Genomic DNA, 14487 nt, shown 5'->3' with positions numbered 1-14487 from the left:
TGCATCCCCCATTAAATCATACATGCACTGTTTGAAATAAGAATTTGATGGATGTGCTTCTAACTAGTGCTCATGGACCGAAGAACCGTTTCTAAGGTTAATTGGGTTGTTCTATCTGTTGTAGCTAATAGTGGTTTGCCTAGCGTCAATGGAAATGCTGTTGGATTTGATGGATTCTGTTTGCATGGCTGGTCTTTGCACTTTGCACAGTGTAGATGCCTCTCTGAAATGGGCCCCCCAAGTGAAGCCTGTCACTTCAGCTTGTGAGCTATAACAGCTCCGGAACCCCACTGTTACTGAGTGTTTGTTTCTGTGTGTTAATGAGGGAAGAACTGGCGACCCGTAGTTTGTCTGTGTGTGGTTAGCGAGTTAAAGTACTAAATGTAGTGCTAAACATAAGACATTTAATCAGTTTTATTTATTATTTACTTGTATACGTACACACTGCGTTCGTTTCTTGCGTCCTGCTCCATGTCGGGCTTGGGAATGGAGGTCAACAGAGGCTGGCAGTGCTTCCTCTGTGTCTGATCCTGCTGATGTTATCGAGGGTTGGAAGTCTGTTTGCTTTGGGAGTGCTGGGCAGTTAGGGGTGGGAAGGGTTGAAGAGCAGCCCCCCCGTGGGACAGTCGAGGTATACGGACACTGGGGTCAGCCTCTCTGTCTTGGGAAAGGGCTGGGAGAGCCTAGACCACTGAACTACGTCAAATAAAATTGGAATGGAAAAATGGCCAAATTCAGACAAGAAAAGATGCAAACTCGCCCCTTTTCTCTTTCCCTCCCTGTCTTCCAGTAGCCTAGGAAATTCAGTTTTCTCACAGGAACTACACTAGTGCATCCGTGATGCTTGCGCATGAGGAAAAGGAGGAGGTGCCAAGGTTAACCTCATCCACCTCACCTTTTAATGGATAAAAGGGATTCCCTAGTGATATCATCTGAACTTGCTATATTAGCCGGTTTGTTTGCAAGCCAAAGCATGCTGGGATATGTTCATTACCTGCCCAGGTTCTTATCAGACTTCCTTCTCAATAGCCTGCCACGTTTGATCTCTAGATTTCTGCTCTCTTTTGAGTATCTTTTGAAGATCTCCATTACAAAGAGAGGGGACACCGATGGCCCCAAAGCCACAGTGTAAAATCAGTGGCCCGAAGAGACTGAAATCAAAGAGACGAACTCAGCCGCTGAAGGAGAACTTTCCCGCGCCCCCCCTTACCTTCCCCTGCCAGATCCTGATTGGTCAGGTTGTGTACCTGTCTCTGTCTGTCTATTTAAACCCTCCCTCTGGGAGGTATTTCTCGTTTTCCTTCTCACCATTTTTTTCTCAGTCTTTTCTTCGCTGTCTATTTTGGTGAGCCGGGCCGGTCCAGCCGGTTCCCACAGAGTGGTTCCCATGGTTATCGGCGAGGAGATAGCGTCAAGGATGGAGGATGATTGGGATGGGGGGTGGGGGGGTTTGACAGAGACCGGGAAAGACGGCTCTGCGCTGAGAGATAGCTGCTCTGTTACATGGAAGGGGGGCCGGGGAAGCTAGTGGGGTTACTGGGGTCCGGCTCTCAGAGATATCAGGGGGCAAGCGGAGCTGGAGTTGGTGGGGGTGATGGTGGACTGAGGTGGGGCGGAGCAACAGACTTGCAGGGGCACTGTGAGAGGGACAGATTCAGTTCCCACACTCATAATGACTGTGTCACAGGAGACTGAAAAGGGACAGCCTCTGGCCCTGGGGAATTTAGCAGGACCGACTAGAACGCAAGGGAAGGAGGGGTGGCGAGGGCTGCCGATGGGGTCTGTGACACAGGAACTCTCTCAGGCCTTTTTAGGCTTCACCTCATCGCTTTCACACCCGAGATGAACCCCAAACCCAACCTCAAGCCCTCCTCTACCTCAACATTTCCACTTCATCTCCCCCTCCCCTCTGTGTCTTTCCCCACAGGCTTTTGTTCACCATGTTGTCCTGTTTCCTGTCTACACCCTTGTTCTTGTTTCTCTCTCACACTTCTTTTTGTCCACCCCTGCTGCCATCTCAAAGCCTTTCGTTTTTGTCCTTTCCTCAGAGAAGGGGTGCTTTGAAGTTGCCTTTCTCCTCTCAGGCTCTCATGTCTTATCCAGCATCATTAGCACTTGACCTCTCTCCCCTCACGCCCTTTCATTTCACTTTATCTCCCCCTTGCTGTGTGTGTGCGTGCACGATTATCTTTGTCAGAAAATCAAGCTCATTGGTCCTCATTTGCACTCTTATTTCACGGCACAATGAGCCTTTCATGTTTGCTAAACTGTTTTCCAGAGTTTGATATTGTTGCCACCTTTGTGTCACTTTGACACAGCTACGTGGTATACGTGTTGGGATCAATATAGACCTTTTTTGCACATGGCCGACAGTAGGTAAATCTATGTTAGGTCAACAAAAGAAGGTAGAGATTTTTGAAGAGTATGTGTTCTAAGTGCCGAGGGGCAATGGGAAAGATATCCGGCAAGGCCGGATTTTCAAAACTGGGTTTTGACCCACCCTGTGGTCTGGAAACTCTTTTTGTCAGCCTCCTGGGTCTGAAATCTGTGGTGCCCAGTGAAGTGGGCTGGGCACCAGTCATCCCACAACTTTCTCAGGCTCGTCCCCCCCTTAAGGGCTGCCATAGTCAATATTTACAGTTGGGGATGAATCATGAAGACTTCACAATAGCATTCCGAACATGCTTAAGTGTGTCAGTTAAAGAGAGCAAGCAATGTAAGAAAGAGAGGTGTGAAACGCAACACGAGGCTTGCGCAACAGAATGTGGTGGCGCTCCCATGACAAGACACCAGGAGACAGGACGGGACAAATACCATAGCGAGTTACTGTGGGTGTGGTGGGAAGACTTTGTGCCACAGTTTCTCTCTCCGTTCTTTCTTTCTCTTCCCCTATACATGTGTGTGTGTGTGTGTGTGTGTGTGTATATATATATATATTAAAAAAATATATAATGTATAATATAATTAAAAAATATATAATGTATAATATAATAAAAAAAAAAAAAAAAAAAATATATATATATATATATATATATATATATATATATATATATATATATATATTTTGATCATTTACCAATTCACTCTAATTAGACAGCTATATTTACCTTTATATTTACCGGTTTGGGATGCAAAATATATTGGTACCTTATCTGTCATTACCAATATTTAAGATTTATCATATCTGTCAATATTGCATTGTGTGCATGCTTATATCACAATATTTATAATTAGATTATCTTTGCTGTCATCCAATGTTGATTTGCAGGTAATGGGAAAAACTAATAAATTAACAACAAATCAAAATTAATATAAATTTTTCATACTGAATTTTGTAATTTGATGCCTAAATTAACTTGTAGCATTTAACATTTTTTGATATTAGTTTTTGTGTTTTATTTTTCATTTATTTTGGCAAAATAGTATAGTATAGGACATAACATGAAAAAAATAATTGGATCATCTGAGTTGGTCAGACTTTTAATATGTGTATCCCTAATATCGAAGCATGGAAGATGGGGGGTCTGGGGCTATTTATTTTGGATTTAAACCAATTTACTGAAATGGAAGGTTCAAAAAGAACTGATTGACCGAAATTAATTTAACTTCCCAAGTCTTCCTAGAAGTTATGACATATGGAACAGGTGCAAACTGGCACTTTATGAAACCTTATGGCCAAATAGAAAAATTAAAATCACTCTAATAATCACAAGCGAAATATAAACAATATATTTCACCCAGCCCTAAGTCTAATTTATTTACATCTAGTTGTGGACAAAAAACTCTAAACTCCCCAGTGACATCCTCAAGGCTATTTACTGCTGGAAGTATGTAAGAGTCATTGATCTGACCGCCTGAGATGAAAGAATGAGAAGAGAGAAAAAGAAAGAGCTATGAACCATTCTTGGTTTCGGGGCTCGTAGTGGGGCTATTATCCCCCTATTTGGGCAGTGCTAAAGAGCTCAGCTCTGAGAGAGGGGCAAGTATCAATAGGGTGGGTGGAAAGGCTAGCTTCACAGAGGCCAAGCTACCACACAAAACCCCCAGTGCCCCCCTGAGCCCTGCAGCTAAAGCCCACACAAAGAGTCTCCTCACTGGCCATTATTCCCCGACTCCCGTGGTTCTCTGCAGAGCTCCAGTCTCAAACCAACCCCCCTCATCCAGAGCTGCCAAGAAACTTTTCTGGGTTTGAGTTGTTCCAAGACCAACAGGGGAGAATTTTCTGAACACATGTATGCTATTAGAAAAAGAGAGAAGTGTCAGAACAGTTTGCTTGCCGACCGCATCCTGTCCAACTGTCTGGTCAGGTTCAGCTATCTGGGCAATGAACGGACCATTAGCACTGACAACAACACTAATCTAAAACACCTCTAGGCAGGGTCACAGGAGAAAGAGAGGTCAGCCCTGATGAGCTTTCTACTAATGCCTCAAGTAAACGAGCAGCCTCGTGTCTTATTACATCCAACAGACCTCCCTCCAATGTTGAGGAAGCTATTTCCTAAGCCACAAGCTACTTATAATTTAATTTATATTTCAACTTACGCTACCGTTTTGATTAATGTAGTTAGCTACACAAGATGGTAACAAAAAAACAAGCAAACTACATTAAAGCTATTTATGACTGTCAGAGTTAATGTGTTAGCATTTTGTCATTGAATTATTGCATTCCCTTGTTTGCATTTCCTGTACATTTTGATGCTGTCTGAAAATATAAAATCACAGTTTTACAGTGTCATTATATAGATTTGAGTGTAAACCACACAAATTACAGAACCCAATAATATGGTTTTCTTTCCTAAAAAAGGAACTGAATGTATCGCTAAATCTCTTTTAATAGAAAAACCCCTGGTATAAAAATATAGTTAAATATTTTAATCAATAGACAGACCTAAATATATTCATTTGAAAATACTTGTTTTTTGCTGTAATTATTTTTACAAAATTTGATTTGAAGTAATATTTTTAAATAAATATATGTATTAAAATTATTAAAATTATTAATATAATATAATATAATATAATATAATATAATATAATATAATATAATATAATATAATATAATATAATGTTCTCCTCTTTCCTGTGTCAGTTATCATTATTTTATTATTTTACTTTGGTCTTTTTTCTTTTAGTATTAGGTCAGTAGTATTTATTCTCTCTCTTATTGTATGATTTTGTATTGTTTCTTTATACCATTGCTAAATGTAATGAAAAGATATATAATACATTGTAAAAAAATTACTACAACTTAACTGTAATATTGGTTCAATTTGAGCGATTTATATCTGCATTCTCTTAGAAAAAAAAATTGCCTAATGCCAACCCCAATTTATTTTCCCACAAAATTATATCTACATTTCTCAAGACTGTAGTGATCTTGTTATTGGCCGCCCAAGCTTGCAACAAATGTGTCAAACACTGAGGTTTGCTATGCAGACAGGGCAGGAATCTGAACTGCACTCCTGTTCCCACGCTTACCTGCCTCTGCTTCAGTTTGAATCATAGCAGTTTCCTCTCATTGGTCAGACGCTCAGTCACGTGACCCAGCCACAACACAAACTCGCCGCCTGAATGCAGTCCAGGATTTTCCCATGGGAGCGGCAGTGAGAGAGAGAGAGAGAGAGAGAGAGAGAGAGAGGGGGGGAACGGAGTCGAAATGAATATTTTCCCTCCACTCCCCTCCCCCACCTCTCGTCTATGGGAGCTCTCTATCTCTCGTCTCTGGCTTTTCTCGAGCACGTCTCTCTAATTGGAAATGTTTTTAGCCCATGGGAGGCTCATGTTGGCCTCATATAAAGGTGATGTCTGGAACACATACTCAACACTGTGCTTTTATGCTTTACATACAGTGACCTGTAAGCCTGTCAGTTTTTACCTTTGGCGCAACAACACGATGTTCACGTGTGACTAACCTCATTGCTAACTACATCTTCTGAAGAAATTATGAAGGCAAACGCCAAAACTCGCTGTCATATGCTTGGATGTAGTTGCTAGACTTGCTGTGCTGTTCTGAGTGGTTTTTAGCTCTTTTTTAGCACATTGCGAAGTGGTTTGTGTTCTGGGGTTTTTAAGGGTTTTTATGTGGTTGCATACAAGTCCAAAGGGGCCCATTTACAATCGTTTAAAGGGTTAGTTCACCTAGAAAAAGGAAAATTCAGTCATCGTTTACTCATCCTAACATGGTTCCAAACCCGTAAGAGTTTCGTTCATCTTCGGAACACAAATGAAGATATTTTTAATGAAATCTGAGAGCTTTCTGTCCCTCCACTAACAGCTATGCAATTACCACTTCGACACTTCAAAAAGTTCATAAAGAGATTGTAAAACTAATCCATATGAATTGAGCAATTTGGTCCAAATTTTCTGAAGAAACACGATCACTTTAATATGATGAACAAATTGAATTTAGGCTTTTATTCACATATAAACATTGATCAGCCAACAAACAGAAGCTCAGCCGAGCCTGCTTGAGGTGTGAGAACAAACATATTGACGAACCTCAAACGTGCTGCGTAACACAACTGTGAACCTCACTGCTGCGTAAAACATGAGAATGAATAACTGATATGTGTGCATTGATGAATGTTTATATAGTTTATAATATGTTTATATAATCAGTTCATATTGATTAGTTTTATGATCTCTTTATGAACTTTTTGAAGTGTTAAAGGTCCCGTTCTTTGTGATCCCATGTTTCAAACTTTAGTTAGTGTGTAATGTTGTTGTTGTTAGAGTATAAATAAAATCTGTAAAATTTTAAAGCTCAAAGTTCAATGCCAAGCGAGATATTTTATTTAACAGAAGTCGCCTACATTGAACGGCCAGTTTGGACTACATCCCTCTACTTCCTTCTTTAATGACGTCACTAAAACTTGGTTAGTTAGTTTTTTTGACTAACCTCCGCCCACAGGAATACACAAGAGTTGCGTTTGTAGAGTGTGTTTGTCGCCATGTCGTCGAAACGCTGTTATTTTCATCCCGCAGTCCAATCACCGGGTCTGATTCCGGCTCAAATTGATAGAGTAAGATTAAAGACATGTTTACAATAACACTGAGCGCGTGCATCTCTACGTTATGGTAAGAGGCGTGACCTTTCCAGGCAAGGTTCGCTAAGCTGCTGTCGAATCACAACACAGGAACCGCTGGCACAATCAGAACTCGTTACGTATTTCTGAAGGAGGGACTTCATAGAACAAGGAAGTCATCAGCCCGTTTTTATGACAGTGGAAACAGCGGTATACAGATAAGTAAATTATGTGAAAAATACTGTGTTTTTTTACACGTGAAACATGTCCACATGTTATATTGCACACTATAAACACAATCAAAGCTTCAAAAAACCACGAAAAACGGGACCTTTAAAGAGGTAGTTGCCTATACTGTCAGTGGAGGGACAGAAATCGCTCAGATTTTATTAAAAATATCTTATTTTGTGTTCCGAAGATGAATGTCTTATGGCTTTGAAACGACATGAGGATGAGTAAATGGTGACAGGATTTTAATTTTTGGCTGAACTAAAGGTCTTTGCACACTGAGTCTGAAATTCGCAATTTTCGCGCGTTAAAAATAAATACGACCTCACGTTGTGTCAATCACGTTTACACACTGCCTCTGAAACTTTCATCCGTCATAAAAAATTCAGATCAAGTTCGATTCTCTGCGTTTTTCGCATCCGTGGCACGCATTTTAAGAGACATTTTGACAATTCAGAGCCACCGTACATGCAAACGCCAAAATCCCAAATGCCATCTGACAAGTTGATCCACGTTGTCTACAGCAAAAAGCAGTAGCACTGTATGACAAACAAAGTGCGGAATACAAAGAGACCGAATATAAAGACAGATTGTACCAGTAGCAAAGCATCAAACTGAGCCACTGACATCCTGAAGTAAACTTTGAAACATTCGGGATAATCACACAGCTCTCTATGCAATCTCGGGATTGGATGGACCCAATATTTCCTCTTTCTTTTTCTCTTTTTTTTAAGAATAGAGAGGACAACCAAATCATGCTCACTGCTTGAAGACTCCATTTTGTATTGTTTTGCAAATTTGTTCGCAATGGATTCATTAATACGCATCGGAGTCAGTGATGAATTTTTAGGATCGCAAATACGAAAAAAACACATAGGAAAATTTCAGACTGCAAAGGCCTTAACCCTTTCATATTTTGGTCCCTAAATATGGCTCAGGTCCCTTCTAAAATGTAGTTATATCTGATTATCTGATTTCTCTGGTCAATTCAATTATTGACCAGAGAAAATCAAAGCTTGAATGATTCATAAAGTAATATCTCTTCTAGGGCTGCATGATTTGAGGGGAGAGGGAAAAATCTTTTTTTTTTTTTTTTTTTTTTTTTTTTTTTTTTAATAAAAATTGTGATTTGTTGTTTTAAAATGTTTTTATGACTTTTTTTTTTTTTTTTTTTTGTTGCACAATTTGGCCCCCCAGGAAAAAAAAAAAATGATTTATAAAAATTCTGACTACAATAATAATTGTAATTATTATTGTTACTAAATAAAATAGTAAATAAAATATTAAATAAAAAAATTAAACTACGTAAGAAATATAACTATTGTGAGTATTTAAGAAAAAAAATATTTTACAGTACAACAGTAAAATTACAATACTAATTTGTATGTCTTAATTTGTACTTTTTCAAATGTTAAACCATCAAGCTTTTATTTTGGTGCTCTTATTTCAAGTAATTAGGCAGACTTAAGCTGTGTTCACACTAACAGCAACAAAACTGCAAAATCCCATTGATTTCATTAGAGAGTTGTCAATTTCTGGCAACAAGAAGCAAGGTGACTGTTGGCGTAAGCATTTTATGTACTTATTCCATTTTTTTAGTGTCTTCCTTCCAAAATGTTTGTTTGTAGCGGCAAGAAAACTGATTCGTTGTGTACAACATAGGATAACATCTGTGAATGTCAACGTTACTAGGCCGCCAATAGTAGGAACGCCCGCTAGTGACCTCATCACCAGCCACTGGCGACATGCAGCGACAAAGTCACTGGCAGTTTGAACGTAGCTTTAACCTCTTCTCAGCAAGTCACATCATTTCAAGTGTCATTCATTTCCATACCACAAACGGTGCGGGACGAGTTTGGCCGTTGAATACTCCAAAGTTTCAAAACGTGTCCTAACTAGGTGCAATAGATTCTATCTCTTTATCTGAGTTTTTGTCCAAATCAGAGACAAATGATGAGTGTCACTGGCTTGCCCAGTGGTTAAAAATCCCCCACCACATCTGCATCGCATCTGTATAATATGATGAAGCATACAAATCTTCAGAGGAATACTTCCGAAATGTCCAACCTGACGTGTGATTGAGAGACAGTGTGCACAAGTGACTTGACATTCAATCATAGCTTGACCCGCAACAACAACAAGACCTGGCTCCTACACATATGCATTGACATATTTGCCATAGGGTTTGGTCTAGTTATGCCTCGCTTTCTCCTCCTCGCTCGTTTATGTATAAGGGAAACTCTCACATGTGGTTTTGCACAAACAGATGGAGAAAGAGCACAACGGTGCAGGCATGAGTATGAAGAGTTGTCGGAGCAGGTTTTGACTTGCTTTTGCATGGGAAACTCAGGAGCTGGGTAAATAGTTGCGGTATGTTTTTCGCCACTCAGCCACTGTGGTGTGTGGGAAGAGATCACTCAAGGTGGAATAGAGAGAGCGTGAGAGTGAGCAGCCAGGGGTTGCAAAGGGCACCTGTGCCGGTCACACGCGCACGCACACACACACACACACACACACATACACACACACACACACACACACTCAGCTTGCTTTTTACAGCACCTTGTGTGTGTGAAAAACATTGTAAAATATTATTACAATTTAAAATAACTTTTCTGTTTGAATATATTGTTATTAATTGTTCTTATTAAAACAGTTTTATTTTTATAATATTACCATGATTATTTTAATATTTTTTTGGAAATCAGGATACATTTATGGGATTCTTTGATGAATAGAAAGTTCAAAAAACAATATTTATTTGGAATAGAAAACTTTTGTAACATTATAAATGTCTTTACTGTCGCTTTTGATCAATTTAACGCATCCTTTCTTTTTTAAAGCTGCTGTCTGTAACTTATTTTTGGTTAAAAATGATCCAAAATCAATTTTATGAGCAAGTGCATAACCAGCCAGTGTTCACCATCTCCTTACCTTCACGATTTACGATTCACAACAGTAAGCTTGTAATAATGTTTTATAATTCAGGTGGTACTGGTGGGTTTTCGCGGGAAATTCGAGCATGTCGCTGTTTGTCTTTGTGCCATTGCGTCATGTCTGTTTACATAATGAACAAGTCCCAGCTAGTAGGCTATATCGCATGTGAGGCGGATCATTTATCTTTTCTCACAGCAGCTGCAATAATTAAACTTGGTATGACAAATTAACGTTTTTATTAGAAATTAGACTGTACAGAAACTGAAATCTACAGGTAACGCTAATACACACTAAATACACATAGTCATGCAATGCTAATGTTGTTAACATTGAGAACAAAGTATAACAATAATAATAATTTGCATGGTTTGATGTGATATGAGCTAAGCGATCGTTAGATTTAATCACCATTGGCAGCACAATTTATTGTAATGCTTTTTTCCCTCAGTTGGTCAGAACAAAAGTGGCTGACATGTTACTTACTTGTTCAGATGACATTTTCCCGTGAAAATTCCTACTTTGGTCATACTTCAACACTACAGTCTGTGATTCTGAAGTTCAGTATCCACACCAATGTGGTGATTGACAGCAAACATTAGATTCATCCGCACTGAGGAGTCACACTTGAAGACTGGAGTGATGATGCTGAAAACTTAGATTTACCATCACAGGAATAAATTAGTTTAAAATATGTTCATATAGAAAACATTTTAAATTGTAATAATATTTCACAATATTACTGATTTACTGTATTTTTGATCAAATTGCATTTGATAAAATGCAAACAAATAAATGCATAAGAGACTTCTTTCAAAAACTTTTGGCCGCTAGTGTATATTTACATAATTAACATTTATTTACCCTCATATTGTTGCAAACCCATATTCCATATTCAAAAGGAGAAATTTTGTATACATAATAAATATTCGACTGCTCTATGGTCTTCTTAAAGGGATAGTTCACCCAAAAATGAAAAATATCCCATGAAGCTATCCTATCTTTTTTTCAGACTAACACAATCGGAGTTATGTTCAAAAATATCCTGGCTCTTCCAAGCTTTATAATGGTTGAGAATGGGGTGCTGTATTTTGAAGCCCAAAAAGTGCATCCATCCATCACAAAAGTAATCCACATGACTCCGGAGGGCTAGTAAAGGCCTTCTAAAGTGAAGCGATGCGTTTTTGTAAGAAAAATATCCATATTTACACTTTATAAACTAAAATAACTAGCTTCTGGCAAAACGGCCATACACATACTATGCAAGGTGAGTTATGGCGAAAGAGTTAACTTTGATCCGACATAGGAGTATAGTAAGCTTAGACGCCTCTCGCAGTTCAAACAAATAGGGCTGGGCAACAAACTCAAGCTCCTCTTCTCTTATATCGAAATCCTCCGACATTTCTCTTTAACTGTTTTTGTTTTAGACTTCTAATTTGTGACCGGTGTTTTGTTTTGTTTTGTTCTGTTTGCTCTATTTGTTTTGCTTCCGTGTTCATCAGTGCATCATGGTTTGGGTCAAAGTTTACTCTTCTGCCGTAACTCGCCTTGCGTAGTTGCGTATGGCCATTTTGCTGGAAGCTAGTTTATAAAGTTCATAAAGTTTCAAATATGGATATTTTTCTCAGAAAAGCCCATCACTTCGCTTCAGAAGGCCTTTATTAACACCCCTGAGCCTTATGGATTACTTTTGTGATGGATGGATGCACTTTTTTTTGGACTTCAAAATGAAGTGCCCCATTCACTACCATTATAAAGCTTGGAAGAGCCAGGATATTTTTAAATATATCTCCGATTGTGAATGTCTGAAAGAAGATAGTCAAATACACCTAGGATTCCTTGAGGGTGAGTAAATCATAGGATAATTTTCATTTTTGGGTGAACAATCCCTTTACGTCATATGGTAGTTGTAAACTTGAATTTTGGTCTGTTCCTCACATAAAACTATCGTATGGCTCCTTAAGACTTGAAATATTGCATATGAGTCATATGGGTTGCTTTTGTGGTGGTTTTTGGTCCTTGTTGTTGCTTGACAGCCATATACTATGAACTGCTTTTGTATAAAAGAAAAAGCTGCATTAAAAATTCTTCTTTTGTGTTACACAGAAATAATAACCGCTGTGGATTTGGAACAACATGAGTGTGAGAAAATAATAACAAATTGTTCAAACATTTCACTATCCCTTTAAGCTGGGAAGTCTTACCATTTCAGTTTCATTTAATTTCTGTGAACAGAATTCCAGTCCCATGAGTTCACTGAATGAATTGTCACTATCCTGTTAAGGTGTCCCATTTAGCATGTCTCAGTCTGGGTGGTGTTGCTGAGGTGGAGATGGCGTTTACTGACAAGGCTTTTAGCGCCCATGTGTTGTTTGAAAGGGTGGAAATCAGTTCCTCACTGAGGATGAGACAGAAGCCACACGGAGGTGTGAATTCGAGAGAGGCGACATAAACTTATAACCTCACACCTAGCCTGCGTCACTGGAGCCGAGTCAAGTCTTTGCGTGAGAGTTTTCTTCATGGGACTTACCAGACTGTTTGAAATATATCTATTTCAAAGTGTAGTTCACACCTTACTATATATATATATATATATATATATATATATATATATATATATATATATATATATATATATATATATATATATATATATATATATATATATATATATATATATATATATATATATATATATATATATACTATATATATATATATATATATATATATATATATATATATATATATATATATATATATATATATATATATATATATATATATATATATATGGTACAAATCTGCCTGGTAGAGGACGTGTGTCTAAATCGTCCTAATGCATAATAAGGAGGAGTGGACAAAGACTCTCCAAGGATCACAGCTGGAGAATTGCAGAGATTATTCGAGTCTTAAGTCTCAGAAAGCCTAAAAAAAAATTAATAGCACCTACATCCCCACAAGTTGTTCGGGAGGGTTTCAAGAAAAATCCTCTGCTCTCATCCAGAAACAATCTCCAGCATATTCAGTTGTCAGACAAGACTAGAACTTCAAAAGGGACCGGCTTCTATGGTCAGATGAAACTAAAAAAAAAGAGCTTTTTGGCAGCAAACCCACCAGATGGGTTCGGTGCACACATGGATAAAAAGTACCCCATACCCATGGTTAAATCTACTGCTGGATCTTTAATGTTGTGGGCCTATTTTTCTGCTGGAGGTCCTGGGGCATATTCTTCGTACGTCGCTAACTCAGTTAGCTGGATTTGACTGATGGCGATTTGGCATGATCTTGGATTGTTCGGTTCTTCGACGCTCATCCTGGACTTGCTGTCATAGCAGCAGGTCCGTAAGCTCAAACCTGCTCGGGAGCAGGCTTATTTCATGTAAACAGGATTAGATTGCATCTTTTTAAGCGGAGGTGATGCTTAAAGTCTGTCCACTGCTACTTTCCCACAAGAGTACCCTAATGTAAACCAGGGACAATAATAATGATTTAAAAATAAATTTGCAAATAATACTATAATGCCGTGTAGTGTCATAATATAGACACTGACAGCTTTACTCTTTGATAGATTCATTCGTGAGGGAATAATTACGTAATCATTTTTATTGGAGTCTTACACACATGATGTACAGATGTCTATGCCATACATGCATTTGTGCATTTGAACCGCGACAGATATTATGGGAGTGGCTTGATGAAGCGCAGGAGATGCAGATAACTTGATCTTGACCCTTAAGAAACTTTAATTAATGCTGTCAAATATGCTTCAAAGGTAAATTAGTTGCTAATTACAACATTGAAATAAAAAATTGCCTGTACAAATACTAGAAATTGTGAATATAGCCTAAATAATTGGGTAATCATGTAAAAAAAAAATAATAATTAGTGCACATTTCATTTATCTATTATAACATTTATGTTGTTCTTCTGTCATTTATTCGCTTCGCTGTTTCCTTATAAATGTCTAGAAATTCGTCAAGTTTTTCGTCAGGTGTCTTTTCTCATTCTATGATGTCATTACGTTGCCGTCTTGACTCCAGCCAATCGCTGCATTGCTGATCATGATTTTGTGTATCGATACATCTGCCCTTTTCATGGAACACGAGAACACGCAGTAATCTTAGACAACTTAATCCAGATAGTTTAATCCAATCTGCAAATTCTTTTGAAGAACCAAATTAGCCAGAGTTCAGTTATCACGATTAGAAGATGTGGCATCTGTCAAATCATCTCCGATGTATTAAGCGAGGTACGAAGAATATGCCCCTGGACATCTTGTTCAGATACATGGTATCAT

At 38.4% G+C, this 14487-nt stretch overlaps 1 protein-coding gene across 1 annotated transcript in view; it reads left to right on the top strand.

Moving 5' to 3' along the window:
* Positions 1 to 14487, top strand: part of exd3 (exonuclease 3'-5' domain containing 3) — a 60374-nt gene that overhangs the window by 43260 nt on the left and 2627 nt on the right. The window lies entirely within an intron of this gene.

The sequence above is a fragment of the Megalobrama amblycephala genome, linkage group LG2 (assembly GCF_018812025.1).
Source record: "Megalobrama amblycephala isolate DHTTF-2021 linkage group LG2, ASM1881202v1, whole genome shotgun sequence".
NCBI classification, from domain to species: Eukaryota; Metazoa; Chordata; class Actinopteri; order Cypriniformes; family Xenocyprididae; genus Megalobrama; species Megalobrama amblycephala.
Note: the sequence above shows the minus strand (reverse complement) of the source record. Positions and strands in the feature narration are given on the sequence as shown.